We start from the raw sequence: 18,516 nt of genomic DNA, 5'->3' as shown, positions 1-18,516 counted from the left end.
CTTTATAGCGTTTTGCTAGCATGTTGTGATTTTGTGTTGAATTTATTTTGTGAGAAATTGGAATCTTTAACAAAAACGTAGACTCATCTGTAGTAGCAAGATTCTGATTTATTGATGGGATTATTCACCGGCTACAGCAAGAATGATTCCAAGAGAACAAAGCATCAAACCCCTTTGTAAACGAATAGCCAACTTACAACTTGTATGTATTGCATCTTCATGGCTTCGACATTTGGATTTTAAAATTTTATAGTAAAACAATCTGGACATATCTGACAATGACAGGAACGTCAGCATCGGCCACATGGACCTGTAAATCTTCTAGAAAAGCCATTTCAGCAGTAGAAGACACACAACGGCCGGAGTCAGGACAATTTTCTGGACACTTATGTCTCAATTGAAGCAGATTGTATTAACAGTTGTAGTCTGGACACGAGTTGGAGTAGCGGCTGTAGTCTGGACACGAGTTGGAGTAGCGGCTGTAGTCTGGACACGAGTTGGAGTAGCGGCTGTAGTCTGGTCACTGGAGCAGACTGTGGTAATGTTGGTTGTTGAACTAAAAATAGTATAGGAGTGGTTCCCAAGGACACAGTAGCTTTCTGTTGCACATCCCTTAGTGACTGATAACTCTGAGCCTTCTCCTACTGAAATATTAACATTATAGTTTTTGTTTAGAATTTTTGTTGATATTTTTTAATTTTTCATGTCACTGTCTATATTTAAAAAATCCTATAACTCATACAATTTTCACACTGGCCATTAGGCTTAAAATATATCAATACTTCTTCTTCTTTGACAGCAGCCACATGGGCCAAAGACTGGAGCTGACCTCATAGACTACTATGGGAGATTTGTGTAGGCTTGCTCTATGACCTGTGCAGGTAGGTGGAGTAGATAGACGGTGTCTATAACCTATTGTGATGTTATCTATACAAAGGTGATATCTGTCATTGTAATCCGTACTTTCATGCTATGAGATGGCTACTGAAGAGTAAATCTATGAATAGCAACATGGGGAAAAAAATCCAAAATTCTAAAAAAATTATTTAACATAATGCATGGTTTAAACAATAAGTAATTTTATGGTCACACATTTAATTTAAATAGGTTTTCCGGTATTTGAACATCGGTGAACCTATCCTCACGATAGGTCATCAATATCTGATCAATGGGGGGTCCACCTTCCTTCCTCCTGCCAATGTACTCTTTGAAGGGATTCCAGTGCTATCACAAGGTCTCTGGCATCTGAGTATACCAAGCCCAGTGTCATGCTTTGTATAGTGGCTGAGCTTCATATTGCATCTCAACCCTATTGACTTCACCAACAGGTGATGTGACTGATGGACATGACATCTCAGGCCAAGGAAGAGGTTGAGCACTGTGGCCCCTTCCCACAGCCAGGGGCGGATTGGCTATAGACCTTACAGGGAAATTTCCCAGTGAGCTGTCAGCGTTAATTAATGCTGTGAGAATGAGGTACTCATGTACCCAGGCAGCGACCACACATGCCCTCCTGAATTCAACTGCTGTAACCCCCCCCATCTCCCCTCCTAAGCACCCTGCTCCATATCTTAATCTGAAAAAACTTCAGGAGTAGGATAGAAAATGTCATCTACTGATGTTCATCACAGTGGTTCAGATTTCGGCGCAATAAATTGTGTTGCACTGTGGTATATAATGGGATGGTATTTTGTACTGTGGTATTGCTGACCTTGCCTACTTGTGTTGCCCGCCTACAACATGGGTCCACTCTTACGTTTTTTTTTCTGGGGCTACTTTAAGTACCCATTCCGCCCATGCCCAAAGCTGATAAGTGGGGGTGCCAGTAAACCTCACCAATCTGATGTTGATGACCTATTTTGCGGATAGGATGTCAATAGTTAACTCCCAGAAACCCCTTTATAAAAAATAAAAATAAAATCAGTGAGCTCCCCCTAGTGGTGGCTGCAGGCAAACAGTATGTCTATACAGAGGATTTGGATCTCTGTATCTGAAAAAAACTAGATGGAGAAATAATGAAATTAATTTAAATTTTGGATCTATACAAACAAGAAAATAAAAGACATAATAATGATTAATCCTAAAATTTTAGATTCAAGAAGACTTACCTGTTTTATCTGTTGTCATGAAAAGACATTTGTTATTATTACCAGTACAAGTTACGGTTACTGAAGAGTCACAAGCGGAGACTGAATCAGACTGGCATGACGGACACACCAGGCCATTGGTCTCAGAACTGCTGGATAATACTGTTGTGGAAAAGAGTAGTAAATAGTAATATATAATGGCTGCAGTACATAAAGTATCATATATAATATTCTAATCATGGATTAGAATCAGGATGTTATAGTCATCTCTGATATTAAATACAACGGAAACAGAAATGCCAAACCATGTTGGCCTGGTCTAGTTGAAAAAAAGTTTGATTGGACAATATCTGTGGCGTGACTTATAGGTGTTGTAGCAGTCGCAGTTGTGATCATGCTCACAAGCCAGGACAACCAACAGGCTCCTTTGTGATTTTCTTTGATGTCTTGCATTCAAAAGCTGTTAAGTGGGATATACCGGAGTGAAGGAGACGGGGAAAGAAGATTTATGATGTTGGACATTCCCCAGCATCAGAAAGAAGATCATTAACCTTTTGATGTCAAAAGTAACAGTTGGTCAGTATACAGTCAAAGAATGGAAGCTGTGGAGAAGAATGCAGACGGCTGGCTGCAAGAGTTACAGTAAGAGATGAGCGAATTTCATATTTTGAAATTCGTTCATGCTTTGTTTACCGGTAAAAGGTGAATTGCTTTATGGATTCCGTTACCACGGACCATAACGCAATTGTATGACGGAATGCCTTTAGAGGCATTCCGTTATTCAAGTCTATGGGCTGCAAAACAGATCCGTTCCGTTTCCGTTATTCAGGGGAGTCCAGCTGAGCTGGGCTGGAGATTATACTCTACCACTACTGCTACTTACAGTGGTGGTGGTGGTGGTGTGGCGGGGTATATGTGACTAATGTCTCACTCATGTCAGGATCTACAGCCCAAGTAAATTAAAGTTGGATATTCATGCACATGTACATACATAGAACTGCAAAAAAAAGGTAAATGTGAGGTGAGAGCCCCCTTCTTCTATCATACACCTTATATACTGTGATCTCTATTTGAGAAGCAGACAACTCCATTCAGAGAAGATTCAAGTGCACTGCAATCACTGTCTGCTAGTGCTGCATTGATGGATCAGCAAAAGGGTTACACCAACTCATATACTGATTGCATATTTCTAGGATATGCCATCAATATCAAATAGGTGCTTGTCCCACCTCTGGGACACTATCCTTTCTCCATAACTGGGCCCTGAAGTGAAGGAGAATGTGCTACATGTTTTCCATTCATTTCCATGGAATTTCTTAAAATAGCCAAGCAAGTGAGCTCAGCTATTTTCAGAAATTCTATAGCAGTGAATGGAGAGCCCACCACGCATGGACGGCCACCTCTCCATTCACCATTGTGGAACTGCCAGAAATAGCCAAGCCAGCACTTCCATAAAGGTGAATGGAGACCATGCTTGTAGAGTTGAGTGAACCCGAACTGTAAAGTTCAGGTTCGTACCAAACTTTAGGTTTTTCGGCACCCAGACCCGAACCCGAACATTTACGTAAAAGTTCGGGATCGTTGCTTTCTTGGCGCTTTTTGAAAGGCTGCACATACTACTTGCCCCAAAAGGCCATCACAGCCATGCCTACTATTGGCATGGCTGTGATTGGCCTACTGCAGCATGTGACCCAGCCTCTATTTAAGCTGGAGTCACGTAGCGCCGCCGTTACTCTGCTCGGATTAGTGTAGGGAGAGGCTGCAGCTGCTGTGAGGGAGAGATCAGGGAGAAATCTTATCAACAACTGTTTTATGTACTCAGCGATCTACAGCAAATGTGTTTTGTGGGTGCAGTGCACAATTTTTTAAGCCTGCCCTGAGCCAACTACTGCTGAAAACAATTTTTTTTTACTTAACTTAGTCAATATCAATACATAATCGGCAGCCATTTTATGCAACGATAGTGCACCAGCACAGGCTATTTGCATGTCTGCAAGTCCAGAAATACAGCTTTTTGCTTACTGGGGTTAAAAAAATACATCTGTTAAATATAGTGCACATCTGGGATTACACGTGCATAAGTGATTGTCACATTTAGGACAGAAATACAGCTTTTTGGTTACTGGGGTGAAAAAACCCTCTAATATACTGCAAATCTGGGATTACACGTGCATAAGTGAGTGTCACATTTAGGCCACAAATACCGCTGTCATATAGAGTTAAATATGAAAATATAATTGTGTTACTTACTTTGATCCAGCAGTTTATAAAAAAAACGAAGTTTTATCATATGCAAATTCGGTCTCTACCAGCAAGTAGGGCGGCTACTTGCTGGTAGCTGCTGCAGAAATCCGCCCCCTCCTCTTGTTGATTGACAGGGTCAGCCGGGATCTCCTCCTCCGGCCAGCCCTGTCGGCATTTCAAAAATCGCGCGCCTGTGTTGATTCGGCGCAGGCGCTCTGAGATGAGGAGGCTCGTCTCCTCAGAACTCCCTCAGTGCGCCTGCGCCGATGACATCACCGAAATAGAAGACGTCATCGGCGCAGGCGCACTGAGGGAGTTCTGAGGAGACGAGCCTCCTCATCTCAGAGCGCCTGCGCCGAATCAACACAGGCGCGCGATTTTTGAAATGCCGACAGGGCTGGCCGGAGGAGGAGATCCCGGCTGGCCCTGTCAATCAACAAGAGGAGGGGGCGGATTTCTGCAGCAGCTACCAGCAAGTAGCCGCCCTACTTGCTGGTAGAGACCGAATTTGCATATGATAAAACTTCGCTTTTTTAATAAACTGCTGGATCAAAGTAAGTAACACAATAATATTTTCATATATCGCTATATAACTAATTTAACTAGCCCCAAAAAAAAAATCACTTTAGTGGGGTGACAGAAGCCCTTTAAAAAAAAAATGTTTAAATGCAATACCCTACATCAGGGTTTTTATTGGCGGTTAATTATTTTTAACAGACTTAACCACTTTTTACTTTGCTTTGTAAACGCTAACTATGAGGAAAACATCTAATTAGGGACACGGTCATGGTCGTGGTGGTGGTGTTGGTGGAGCCTCTGGTGCAGGGAGAGGACGTGGCCGTTCTGCCACAGCTACACGTCCTACTGAACCTACTACCTCAGGTCCCAGTAGACGCCAGAATCTACAGCGATATTTGGTCGGGCCTAATGCGGTTCTAAGGATGGTAAGGCCTGAGCAAGTACAGGCGCTAGTCAATTGGGTGGCCGACAGTGGATCCAGCACGTTCACATTATCTCCCACCCAGTTTTCTGCAGAAAGCGCACAGGTGGCGCCTAAAAACCAATGCCCATCAGTCTGTCACATCACCCCCGTGCATATTGTGGAACCTGTCTGAGCCTCAAGTCGTGCAGCAGTCTCTTATGCTGTTTGAAGACTCTGCTGACAGGGTTTCCCAAGGGCATCCACCTAGCCCTTCCCCAGGGGTGAAAGACATAGAATGCACTGACGCACAACCACTCATGTTTTCTGATGAGGACATGGGAATACCACCTCAGCACGTCTCTGATGATGACGAAACACAGGTGCCAATTGCTGCGTCTTTCTGCAGTGTGCAGACCGAAAAGGAGGTCAGGGAGGAAGACTGGGTGGAAGACGATGCAGGGGACGATGAGGTCCTAGACCCCACATGGAATGAAGGTCGTACCACTGACTTTCAGAGTTTGGAGGAAGAGGCAGTGGTGAGACCGAGCCAACAGCGTAGAAAAAGCGGGAGCAGGGTGCAAAAGCAGAGCAGCCGTCGCCAAAACAGTTTGCCTGCTACTGGCCACCGTCACCAGGGACCGAGCACACCAAAGGCAGCTTCAAGGAGTTCCCTGGCATGGCATTTCTTCACACAATGTGCTGACGACAAGACCTGAGTGGTTTGCACGCTGTGCTATCAGAGCCTGAAGCGAGGCATTAACGTTCTGAACCTTAGCACAACCTGCATGACCAGGCATCTACATGCGAGACACGGGCTGCAGTGGAGTAAGCACCTTCAAGACCAAGAAAGTGCTCAGGCCCCTCATGCTCCCTCTTCTGCTGCTGCCTCGGCCTCTTCCTCCACCTCTGGAGGAACGTTGGCACCTGCCGCTTAGCAAACAGAGGATGTGCCACCAATAACACCACCTCCGTCACCAAGCATCTTCACCATGTCACACGGAAGCGTTCAGCTCTCCATCTCACAAACCTTTGATAGAAAGCGTAAATTCCCACCTAGCCACCCTCGATCCCTGGCCCTGAATGCCAGCATTTCTAAACTACTGGCCTTTGAAATGCTGTCATTCAGGCTGGTGGAGATGGACAGCTTCAAACAGCTCATGTCGCTTGCTGTCCCACAGTACGTCGTTCCCAGGCGCCACTACTTCTGCCCTCCCTGCACAACCAAGTATCGGATAAAATCAAGTGTGCACTGGTCAACGCCATCTGTGGCAAGGTCCACCTAACCACAGATACGTGGACCAGTAAGCACGGCCAGGGACGCTATATCTCCCTAACTGCACATTGGGTAAATGTAGTGGCGGCTGGGCCCCAGACGGAGAGCTGTTTGGCGCACGTCCTTCCGCCGCCAAGGATCACAGGGCATCATTCTTTGCCTCCTGTTGCCTCCTCTTCCTAGTCGGCTTCCTCCTCCTCTTTTACCACCTCCTCATCCGGTCAGCGACAGACATTCACCACCAACTTCAGCACAGCCAGGGGTAAACGTCAGCAGGCCGTTCTGAAACTGATGTGTTTGGGGGACAGGCCCCACACCGCGCAGGAGTTGTGTATAGAACAACAGACCGACAAGTGGTTGCTGCCAGTGAGCCTCAAGCTCGGCCTGGTGGTGTGCGATAATGGGCAAAATCTCGAAATCTCGTTGCAGCTCTAGGACTAGCCGGTTTGACGCACATCCCTTGCATGGCGCACATGCTGAATTTGGTGGTGCAGAAATTCATTCACAACTACCCCGACATGTCAGAGCTGCTGCGTAAAGTGCAGGCCATCTGTGCGCGCTTCCGGCGTTCTCATCCTGCCGGCACTTGGCTGTCTGCTCTACAGCGTAACTTCGGCCTTCCCGCTCACCGCCTCATATGCAACGTGCCCACCAGCACGCACGGGTCAGTCGCACTGCGGAACAGCACCACCTCACCACCAATAACTGGGCCTCCATGCGAGACCTGTGTGCCCTGTTGCACTGTTTCAAGTACTCCACCAACATGGCCAGTGGCGATGACGCTGTTATCAACGCTACAATACCACTTCTATGTCGCCTTGAGAAAAAACTTAGGGTGATGATGGAAGAGGATGTGACCCAGGACGAGGAGGAGGAAGAGGGGTCATCCCTAACACTTTCAGGCCAGTCTTTTAGAAGTGGCTCAGAAAGAGGATTTTTGCAACAGCAGAGGCCAGGTACAAATTTGGCCAGCCAGGGCCCATTACTGGAAGAGGAGGAGGAGGATGAGGAGGAGGATGGGGATGAAGCAGGTTCACAGCGGGGTGGCACCCAACGCAGCTCGGGCCCTTCACTGGTGCGTGGCTGGGGGATACGGAGGACGCAGACGATACGCCTCCCACAGAGGACAGCTTGTCCTTACCTCTGGGCAGCCTGGCACACATGAGCGACTACATGCTGCAGTGCCTGCGCAACGACAGCAGAGTTGCCCACATTTTAACGTGTGCTGACTACTGGGTGGCCACCCTGCTGGATCCACGGTACAAAGACAATGTGCCGTCCTTAATTCCCTCACTGGAGCATGATCGGAAGATGCGCGACTACAGGCGTAAGCTGGTAGTCGCTCTTCTGAGAGCATTCCCGACTGACGCCGGGGGACAAGTGGAAGCACAAGGCGAAGGCAGGGGAGGAGGAAGAGGTCGCCAACGCAGCTGTGTCAGCGCCAGCACCTCAGAAGGCAGGGTTAGCATGGCCGACATGTGGAAAAGCTTTGTCACCTCGCAGCAACAACCGACCCCAACTGCTGATATGGAGCGTGTTAGCCGGAGGCAGCATTTGAGCAACATGATTGAACAGTACCTGTGCACACGCCTACACGTACTGACTGATGGTTCTGCCCCATTCAACTTCTGGGTCTCCAAATTGTCCACATGGCCAGAGCTTGCCCTGTATGCCTTGGAGGTGCTGGCCTGCCCTGCAGCCAGTGTACTTTCTGAACGTGTATTTAGCACGGCAGGAGGCGTCATTACAGACAGACGCAGCCGCCTGTCCACAGCCAACGTGGACAAGCTCACGTTCATTAAAATGAACCAGGCTTGGATCCCACAAGACTTGTCCGTACCTTGTGCCCTTGTGCAGAATAGACATTTATACCACCATCAATTATACATTCTTGTAAGTCAAGTGCAATGATTCTTTGTTTTATTTTTTATTTTTTATTTGTCCCAATATTTTAAGGGCTACCTACCCCAATAAAAAATATTAAAAAATATTGTTGGCCACCTCCTCCTCCTCCATTGCTGCCTCCACCTACAACACCACATTCACCGCCTTCTCAACCTCCGACTCCATATCCACCTCCTTCTCTGAGTTGCAGGTTAATAATTTGTAATTTTTAGTTATTTTATTTCATTTTAAGTTATTTCTCTATCCACATTTGTTTGCAGAGCAGTTGCCATGCTCTTAAGCACATTTTACTGCCTTTTACATCCCTCTAGCCTTTTCAAGGACTATTTTAGAGCCATTTTAATGCAAAAAAGTGCCCTAAATTGAAAATAAATCTTATTTTCAATTGTCGGGTGACATTTTACCATTTTTGGCGTATACAAACCCCTGCTGTGCCTGGGTGACAAGAACCTCTGTTCTATTGCTGGGTGACATGAACCCCCTTTTGCCGTGAATGAACCCCTGCTCTGCATTGCTGACAGGGAACTAAATTTAGTGAAAACATCTGTTACTGATTGGAAGATGCGCGACTACAAGCGCACGCTGATGATGGCATTCCCACCTGACAGCGGGGGCACAGTGGAAGCACAAGGCGAAGGCAGAGGAGGAGGAAGAGGTCGCCAACGCAGCTGGGGCACCGCCAGCACCTGAGAAGGCAGGGTTAGCATGGCCCAAATGTGGAAAAGCTTTGTCAGCCTTGGAGGTGCTGACCTGCCCTGCAGCCAGTGTATAGTGTGAACGTGTGTTTAGCACGGCAGAGAGCATTATCACAGGCCGCAGCCAATGTGGACAAGCTTACGTTTATTAAAATGAACCAGGCATGGATCCCACAGGACTTGTCCGTACCTTGTGCAGAATAGACATTTATACCAGCCTCAACCATCCATTCTTGTACTCAAGTGCACTTATTCTTTGTTTTATTTTGTTATATGTCCCAATATTTTGGGGGATACCCCAATAAAAATAAAAAAAAATAACACAAATCAGTGTTGGCTACCGATTCCTCCTTCACCGCCGCTTCCACCTACACCGCCACGTCAACCCACACCGCCACATCCACCCATCCACCGCCTCCTCAACCTCCTACTCCTAGATCCAGATTGTTATTTTTAATTTTTCGGTATTTTATGTTATTTTAAGTCATTTCTCTATCCACATTTTTTGGCAGAACGGTTGCCATGCTCTTAAGCAAATTTTGATGCCTTTTGCAGCCCTCTAGTCCTTTCCAGGACTATTTTAGAGCCATTTTAGTGCCCAAAAGTTCGGGTCCCCATTGACTTCAATGAAGTTCGGGTTCAAGTTCGGGTCAAGTTCGGGTCCCAAACCCGAACTTTTTTTTTGAAGTTCGGCCGAACCTGCCGAGCCCGAACATCCAGGTGTCCGCTCAACTCTACATGCTTGCACTGTGTGCTCTACTTCACTTCAGAGGGTGTGTTCTAGAGATGGGAGTGGGTCTAAAAGGTGAGACCCACACCTATCTATGATTGATAGTATATGTTAGTGCTGTGCCTAATATCTATTTCAAAGACCCAGCAATGCTGCTATAAAGGTACAGATGAGCTGCAGCCGGCAAGCACAAGGAGAAGTTGTGCTGGGTGATCAAACTGAACTAATGCACTGTATGGATGCAACTAGTGTTGAGCGAATCAGGGTGCACGAAGTGGACTTCGAGCCAAATTTCTGTGAAAATTTGATTCACTGCGAAGCTGAATTTCCTCGTGGTAAGTGGTACCGAATCGATTTTCCCTGAAATTGGGTAAAAAAAAAAAAAAATCATACTGTACTTACCTCATCATTTTGAGCATGAAGAGCCCACCACTGCCATCGTGATTGACGATCCCACAAAATCCCACATGTGGCGACGTATGATGTGGATGATCTTCAATCAAGATGGCGGTGGTGGTATGATTTTATTTATTTCAATTATAGACTTAAATATTAAAGTCAAATGCCGCGATCAGCGCTGAACATTGCATCTGACGGGTACAATGACGGGGAACGATGCAATCGCCGCTCCATGACATTGCACTCACTAATTACAAAGAAATGCGCTTCATGATGAAGTAATTCGTCACGTAGCTAATTTTTTTTTTAAATTTGTTAAAGCAGCCAAATCAAATTTTAGAGAACTTTGCGCAACACTATACAACATGTGAATAAACCAGGGGTAGTGTGTAACGTCGGCATGTAATGCAATGTCAGGTTCATTTATTCTAACAGCTCAAGCAGGAACGTCTCTCTTCCAGGAAAGCAAGAGTCAGGCAGGTTTGGCCCATCTGATTTTTGTTTCCTTTGGGAGCCCTTTATGTTTCTCACCTCCTTGGCCAGTTTGAGTAGGCATTGTTATAAGGACACTGAGAAAGTAGGTGGAAGTGATCTTTTTGAATATGGGCAATCACCATTATCTATATCCCCTTTGAGGGTATGTGGATATTAGATGATGGGGGGGGGGGGGTGTTTCACTTATTTACTTGGAGGAGAAGCTTTTGCTTTGGCAGAACCGATACAATAACATATTACATGGCTAACCATGTGCATGTCCTATGTATGTCTTACTTCTTGCAATGATAACAGATGATCACTGAGAGTCCCCATAGTCAGACCTTCTGTGATCTGGTCATTATTGGAGGATCTACCGCATAGTGTTCTACAATTTGAGAGCACCATAGTATGGGGACAGATCCAACCTACTATTAATGTAATATCAATCTACTAGAAGAGCTCTTCTCTCACTTCCAACAGTCAGCCGCCATGAATGACCAAGTATCATCTGCGTAATGTCATCAACACAAAGTGACCGACTTACATATAGGAACAGGAGGAGTGCAGTCGTCAGTAGAGCAGCAAGTATAGGCCGACCTTAATTTAACTCCATTCATGTCGACATTTCCCTGGAAGTTACATTGAGATTCAGGACCACATTCCCTGATGAAAGATGTAAAAGATTCTCCACCTGCAAATGTACATAAAGGAGGTTTTAAAGAAGGAAAGAGACTGCAGTGTGGAGATAAAGAATACATGTGAGCACCATTACAATCAGTTGATCACTCCTGTTCTGGCTTCTATAAAAGACTTGTCCTTTTCTTAAAATCTGATGCTCAGTCCTTAGGATAGTCCATCAATAATATGTCTGTGGGGACAAAGATGCAATACCAAGACGCTGCTAAATGTACAGCATTGTACACTGTGGACGAGTGTAATCAATGAAGAGGACATTGGGTTTGCAAGAGCGCCACAGCCCGCTCAATCAGCTGATTGGTGGCCGCGTCCAGAGTAGGACCCTAATAAAAGATATCAGTTTTCAGAGTAAAATCCACAGGATCTGCCATAGATGTCTGACAGATGTGGCCCTCAAACCTTCTCCTGTTTGGTGAGATGACCAGAGGCTGCCACATCCATGCAGAGAGGATGGAGAGGGGTGAGAGGTGGGCGCCGCTCTCTCAGTCTGGTCTATGGGAGTTAAAGGGAATGTATCACCTACATGTATTTTCCCAATTAAACCAGATAGTAATAAAATATTTTTTTCAAATCTATTTTATTTTCTTATTGTAATTTTTTCTGAACATGTTTATGGGAGCGGCCATTTTGCCTGAGTTGCTGTTAGCAGCATTTACAGATATGCTTTACAGCAGCCACATAGCTCATTAGTCCGATAGACATGAGATGCTTGATGGCTTCTATAGGAGAGTATTGTGGGCATGCTCCTTGACCTTTGCAGAGGTCACTCTGCAGGTAGGGGGAGTATATAAGCTCTGAGTGTCACCTACTGTTAATGACAGGTCCTGAGTTATCTATATAGAGGTGTTATCTGTCATTGTAACCCTGTCTGCAATGATAATGAGATGACTGCTGAACAGTGATCTGTTCAGAACAGTGTCAGTGGTTTCTGTGTGATATTTCATCTCAGTCAAATTCACTTTAGTGGAACTGAGCTGCAATAACAGACACAACCTGTGGATAAATGTGGCACTGTTTCTGGAAGAAGGCAGCAATGTTTTTCTAATCCTGGTCAATCCCTTTAAGCCAGGGATCAGCAGCCTTTGGCTCTCCAGCTGCTGTGAATCTACAACTCCCAGCATGCAAACATACTCGGCTGTTCTTCTAACTCCCACAGCAGTGAATGGAGCACTCAGGGAGTTATAGTTTCAGACCAGCTGGAGTGCCGGAGGTTTCTGATCTCTGCTTTAAACAGTAGGCCGTTTTCTGACTACGTGTTCCCTTTAAAGGGATTATCCTATGACTTATATAAAAAATGAAAATCAGACATCATATACCGTATTTTTCACCCTATAAGAAGCACCTAGGTTTTTGAGGAGGAAAATAAGAAAAAAAAATGTTTTAACCAAAAGGTGTGCTTTTGTTGGGTTTTGAACTAATGCTGGTCTGTGCATGACACTACTATGGGGGATCTGTGGATGGCCCTGGTATGGGGGGGATATGTGGATGGCACTGTTATGGGGGGATCTGTGGATGCACTGTTATGGGGGGATCTGTGGATGGCACTGTTATGGGGGGATCTGTGGATGGCACTGTTATGGGGGGATCTGTGGATGGCACTGTTATGGGGGGATCTGTGGATGGCACTGTTATGGGGGATCTGTGGATGGCACTGTTATGGGGGAATCTGTGGATGGCACTGTTATGGGGGATCTGTGGATAGCACTGTTATGGGGGATCTGTGTATGGCACTGTTATGGGGGATCTGTGGATGGCTCTGTTATGGGGGATCTGTGGATGGCACTGTTATGGGGGGGAGATCTGTGGATGGCACTGTTATGGGGGGAGATCTGTGGATGCCACTGCTATATATGTGTCACCCACAGATCCCCCACCCCATAACAGTGCCATCCACGTATCCCCCACCCCATAATAGTCACATCCCCCACCCCATAACAGTGCCATCCACGTATCCCCCACCCCATAATAGTCACATCCACAGATGCCCTAATATACCGGAGCTAAACCTGTGGGACGGGGGAGGGAGGAGGTACCGGTGTCATGCAAATGCGGCGGGGCCGGTGCTGTCACTGTACTCCAGCCCCGCCGCTCACTCACTGCTTTATTGCCTAAACCTTTTATAATAACTTTAATTGAAGTTCCGATCCCCAGCCCCATCTGTGCTACTTACTAAATGCCCTCTGTAGCAGGCAGAGCAGGGCGGGCGGCCGTAACTCACTGACGTCACGTGCCTGCGCCGCCTACTTAATTTATAAAGTAGGCGGCGCAGGCACGTGACGTCAGTGAGTTACGGCCGGCCGCCCACCCTGCTCTGCCTGCTACAGAGGACATTTAGTAAGTAGCACAGATGGGGCTGGGGATCGGAAATTCAATTAAAGTTATTATTATAAAAGGTTTAGGCATTAAGGAAGTGAGTGAGCGGAGGGGCCGGAGTACAGTGAACACACCGGCCCCGCTGCATTTGCATGCCTCCCTCCCCCTCCAGATGATACATCGCAGTCTGCGATGTAAAATGGCAGCATTCGCCCCATAAGATGCAGGGGCATTTCCCCCCCACTTTTGGGGGGGGTGCATCTTATGGGACGAAAAATACGGTAGTACATGACAATATATTTCTAACAAAGCTAGAACCAGCCCTGTACCTCACATGGATCCAGAGATCTCCCCATTCATTGCTCTGCTAGATTTATATCAAGCTGACAGCTCAGGGGGCGTGTCTTTTCTGTTCCAGCTAAGGGGGCGTGTCCATCTTCTCCCTATCACAACTCAGGAGGCAGTTAAAGGATGAAACTGAGCATGTGCGGCCATATCAGTGAGCAGGGCAAAGAAATAATTAAAAAAAACAGCAGGTGGTGCTATAAAGATGCATTATATTGAATTACTCATTGGCTTCCAGGAGAAGTATATAGTGGGCTCAGCATGCATGTTGGTACTTGCATCCCTGGATCCGATGAAAGCTGTAATGGCACCGGACGGGTGAGTGGCTTGTTACGCTTTGGCCAAAATGTACACCAATGCCTCATCCAGCATAGAGGCAGGGCAGAATGCTGGTTGCAGAGTGCTATTGCATTTGTATTTTGTGTTTGTATATGCTAAATATTTAATTACATGGAATTACAAAAGTAATCAGATCCAGGTGCTGGTTTGAAAACTGTAGAATATTTTTCATGGGACAACCCCTTTAAGGAAATGACTGTTTGTATAACAGCAGCAGAAGTTGTATTATAAAGTGTTACTGTCTCATGGAGGTAAACCCTTTTTTTTGTATTTGGGCAGCTGTCTCACTAAGAGAGATGGGGGCCAGGGCCACTTGTTCCAGAGTGGAGCACCCCCCCCCCCCCTCAATGGTGAATGATTACTGGCTGCCTACATTGACATCAGCCAGACGATGAATGTGGGACTTACCCAGCTACATGGTCTCTGCTCTCTCCTATAGCGGATTTAATTTCACTCACACCCCCCGCCCCGTCTTCAAACATGGTGGAGAAGTTGGTCTTCTCCTATCAGACAACTGCTCCTACAGCCAAACTCCTCTGCCACCCTCCATTAAGCTCACTTCATTTGAAGTACACTCTGTTTGCATCTACTGTCCATCCAACCTCCAAGTAGCTGTCATTTACTGCCCCCCAGGCCCAGCCACCATTTTTCTTGACCACTTCAACACCTGGCTCCTACACTTTCTTTCTGCTGACATCCTCACTATCATCATGGGTGACTTCAACATCCCCATTGAGACTTGCCATTCCGACGCCTCCAAGCTTCTAGCACTCTCCTCCTCCTTCGGCCTCTCGCAGTGATCCTCTTCTCCCACCCACAGAGATGGTCACACTCTGGATCTTATTTTTACCCACCTCTGCTCCCTATCTAACCTTTCTAATTCGCCTCTCCCCCTATCCGACCACAACCTACTCACCTTCTCCTCACTGGTCTCTTCTTCTGCTCCCCCGGTCCACACACTAGCACACCCCGCAGGAACTTTAAACATCTTGACTTTCACTTGCTTTCTGACTCTCTTCTACCTCTCTCTACCATTTGTTCCCTCCAGGACGCAGATGCTGCCACCACTCTGTATAACACCACAATAAGTACAGGTCTGGATTCTGTTGCCTCCCTCACACACACAACAAAACCCGGAAAATCAACAGACAACCCTGGCACCAGCCTGACCAAAAAGCTCAGACAAGCTTCCACTGCTGCTGAGCGGCGATGAAAGAAATCCCATTCTAAGGATCACTTCACCACATATAAGCAATACCTTCTCATTTTCAAATTCTCACTCGCTGATGCAAAATAGGCCTACTTCTCATCTCTCATAACTTCCCTCTCCCACAACCCTAAACTACTTTTTAACACTTTTAACTCTCTTCTCCATCCCCCAACTCCCCCAACTTCACCTCTTATCTCAGCTGAGGACTTCCACATATTTCAAACAAAAGATCATCAACATTAGAAAAAGCTTCAGTGCAGAGTCCCCACAGACCCTCTACACAACTACTCAGTCCTCTTCTCCCAAAACCTGCTTCTCCACCATCACAGAAGAACAAATTTCCACCCTACTCTCTAGTTCACATTTCACCACCTGTGTACTTGAACCAATCCTATCCCACCTCAACCCCACCACTCAACTGAAACTGGCCTTACCAAGGTCACCAACGACCTGCTAACAGCCAAAACCAAAAAACATTACTCTATCCTCCTCCTCCTTGACCTGTCCTCTGCCTTTGACACGGTTGACCACTCCCTTTTGTTAAGAGAATTTTTATCTCTTGGCATCACCGACCTGGCCCTCTCCTGGATCACCTCATACCTCACAGACCAGACATTTAGCGTCTCCCACTCTCACACCACTTCGTCTCATTTCCTCTCTGTCGGTGTCCCGCAAGGCTCTGTCCTAGGACCACTGTTCTTCTCTTCTCTATCTTTCTTATCATAGAGTCCCATGGCTTTCAGTATAACTTTTAAGCTGATGACACACAAATCTACCTCTCTGGTCCAGACATCACCACCATACTATCCAGAATCCCACAATGCCCATGTTCCATATCCTCCTTCTCCTTTCGCTTTCTAAAACGTAACATGGATAAAACACAATTTATCATCTTTCCCCCATCTTTTTCAACCCCCCCAACAGACCTAACTATCACGATCAATGGCTGCACACTCTGCCCAGTCAACCAAGTCCACTGACTTGGAGTGACCTTGGATTTTTCCCTCTCCTTCAGACCGCACATTCAAAAGCTTTCCACCACCTGCCGCCTCCAACTCAAAAACATCTCCCGCATTTGCGCTTTCCTCAACTTTGAGTCTGCGAAAATGCTTGTACATGCCCTCAACATTTCCCTCCTAGACTACTGCAACATTTTCCTCTGTGGCCTTCCATCTAGCACTCTCGCACCCCTCCAATCTATCCTCAACTCTGCAGCACAACTTATCCACCTCTCACCTTGTTAATCCTCTGCCAATCACTTCACTGGCTCCCCATTGCCCATAAAATTCAGTTTAAAATTCTAACAAATATGTAAGCCGTCAACAACCTGTCCCCTCCATGTATCTCTGAGCTACTTTCCCGATACATCCCCACACATAATCTCCAATCCCCAAAAGACCTCTTTCTCTCCTTTCCTCTTATCACCTCTTCCCACAATCGCCTCCAAGGTTTCTTCCGTGCTTCCCCCATACATTGGAACTCTCTACCCCAATATATCAGACTCTCACCTACAGTGAAATCCCTCAAAAGAAACCTAAAAACCCACCTCTTCAGACAAGCCTACAACCAGTTGCCCTGCTGCTATACCTCCATGACCATCTTTACCCTCACCTACTGTGTCCTTCCTCCATACCTCGTAGATTGTAAGCCTTCGCAGACAGGGTCCTCTCTTCTTTTGTACCAGTTTGTAACTTGTCTTGTTCATGCTCAATGCAATTGTCTGCATTATGTATGTGTACACCTTTTCAGGGCCATGAAATGAATGGCGCTTTAATAATAAATAATAATATTACTTATTACTTTATTTCACTCACTAATATAACCACCTAATATACCAGAGTCCACACAAAATCTACTACTAAACGAGATAGACAAGGCAGCAAATCATAATAAGGTATTTATTATGGGGGACTTCAACTACCCAGATATAGACTGGGAAACTGAAAGCTGTACATCCCATAAAGGAAACAGGTTCTTGGCAAGGTTCAGGACTCGACTAGAGGGACGGCAATACTGGACTTGGTATTAAAACCAATAAGATAATGGGTTGCATCAAAAGGGACATAGATGACCGTGATAAGAACATAGTCCTAACACTTTACAAATCGCTAGTAAGACCACACATGGAGTACTGTCTACAGTTTTGGGCTCCTGTGAACAAGGCAGACATAGCAGAGCTGGAGAGGGTCCAGAGGAGGGTAACTAAAGTAATAAATTGAATGGGGCAACTACAGTAACCTGAAAGATTATCAAAATTAGGATTATTCACTTTAGAAAAAAGACAACTGAGGGGAGATCTAATTACTATGTATAAATATTAGTGATGAGCGAGCACCAAAGTGTTCGTGTGTTCGGTCCGAACATATCGCGATATTCGTGCGCTCGGCCGAGCACCCGAGTATAATGGAAGTCAATGGGAGGCAACCAGGCACCCCCTGCTCGGATGAGGGGAGGGTGCCTGATTCATAAGAAAAGGTCTGAAAGTGATGGAAACACCTCTGAAATCGATCAGGGACAGCAGGGGGACCATGTCTGGATGCATCTTGGACATCAATGTCGCTGCTGGGAACCATGTTGTCCGAGTTGTACTCCACTTTTACAAACTGACAAAAAAAACGCCCAAAACCACGCCCCGACAAAAAAATTAATATCCTTTTTAGAGGAAAAATTGTTAGGAAACATTATTTCGTGTAGATTCAATTGTATATACAGTGTAAGTGCTGTCAAAAAATTACAAGGAAAAAGAGATACAGCCTCTATATCACATAAAGGAGGGCCTCATTCGCATGGTGCTACAATTGTTCAGGTAGTAGGACTCCTACACTCATACAGCCTATGCACTAAGTAAAAGGCCTGCCAAAAATTACAAGGAACAGGCACT

At 46.0% G+C, this 18,516-nt stretch overlaps 1 long non-coding RNA gene across 1 annotated transcript in view; it reads right to left on the bottom strand.

Annotated features, from left to right (window-relative positions):
* Positions 1 to 2,225: 2,225 nt before the first annotated feature.
* LOC120992471 overlaps positions 2,226 to 18,516 on the bottom strand; it is an 82,139-nt gene continuing 65,848 nt past the window's right edge. Inside the window, exon 3 of the long non-coding RNA XR_005776981.1 lies at positions 2,226 to 2,249. This is a non-coding gene — a long non-coding RNA (uncharacterized LOC120992471). The remainder of the gene's footprint in view (positions 2,250 to 18,516) is intronic.

This window comes from Bufo bufo, chromosome 1 (genome assembly GCF_905171765.1).
Source record: "Bufo bufo chromosome 1, aBufBuf1.1, whole genome shotgun sequence".
NCBI classification, from domain to species: domain Eukaryota; kingdom Metazoa; phylum Chordata; class Amphibia; order Anura; family Bufonidae; genus Bufo; species Bufo bufo.
This window is presented reverse-complemented; position numbering and strand designations above follow the sequence as displayed.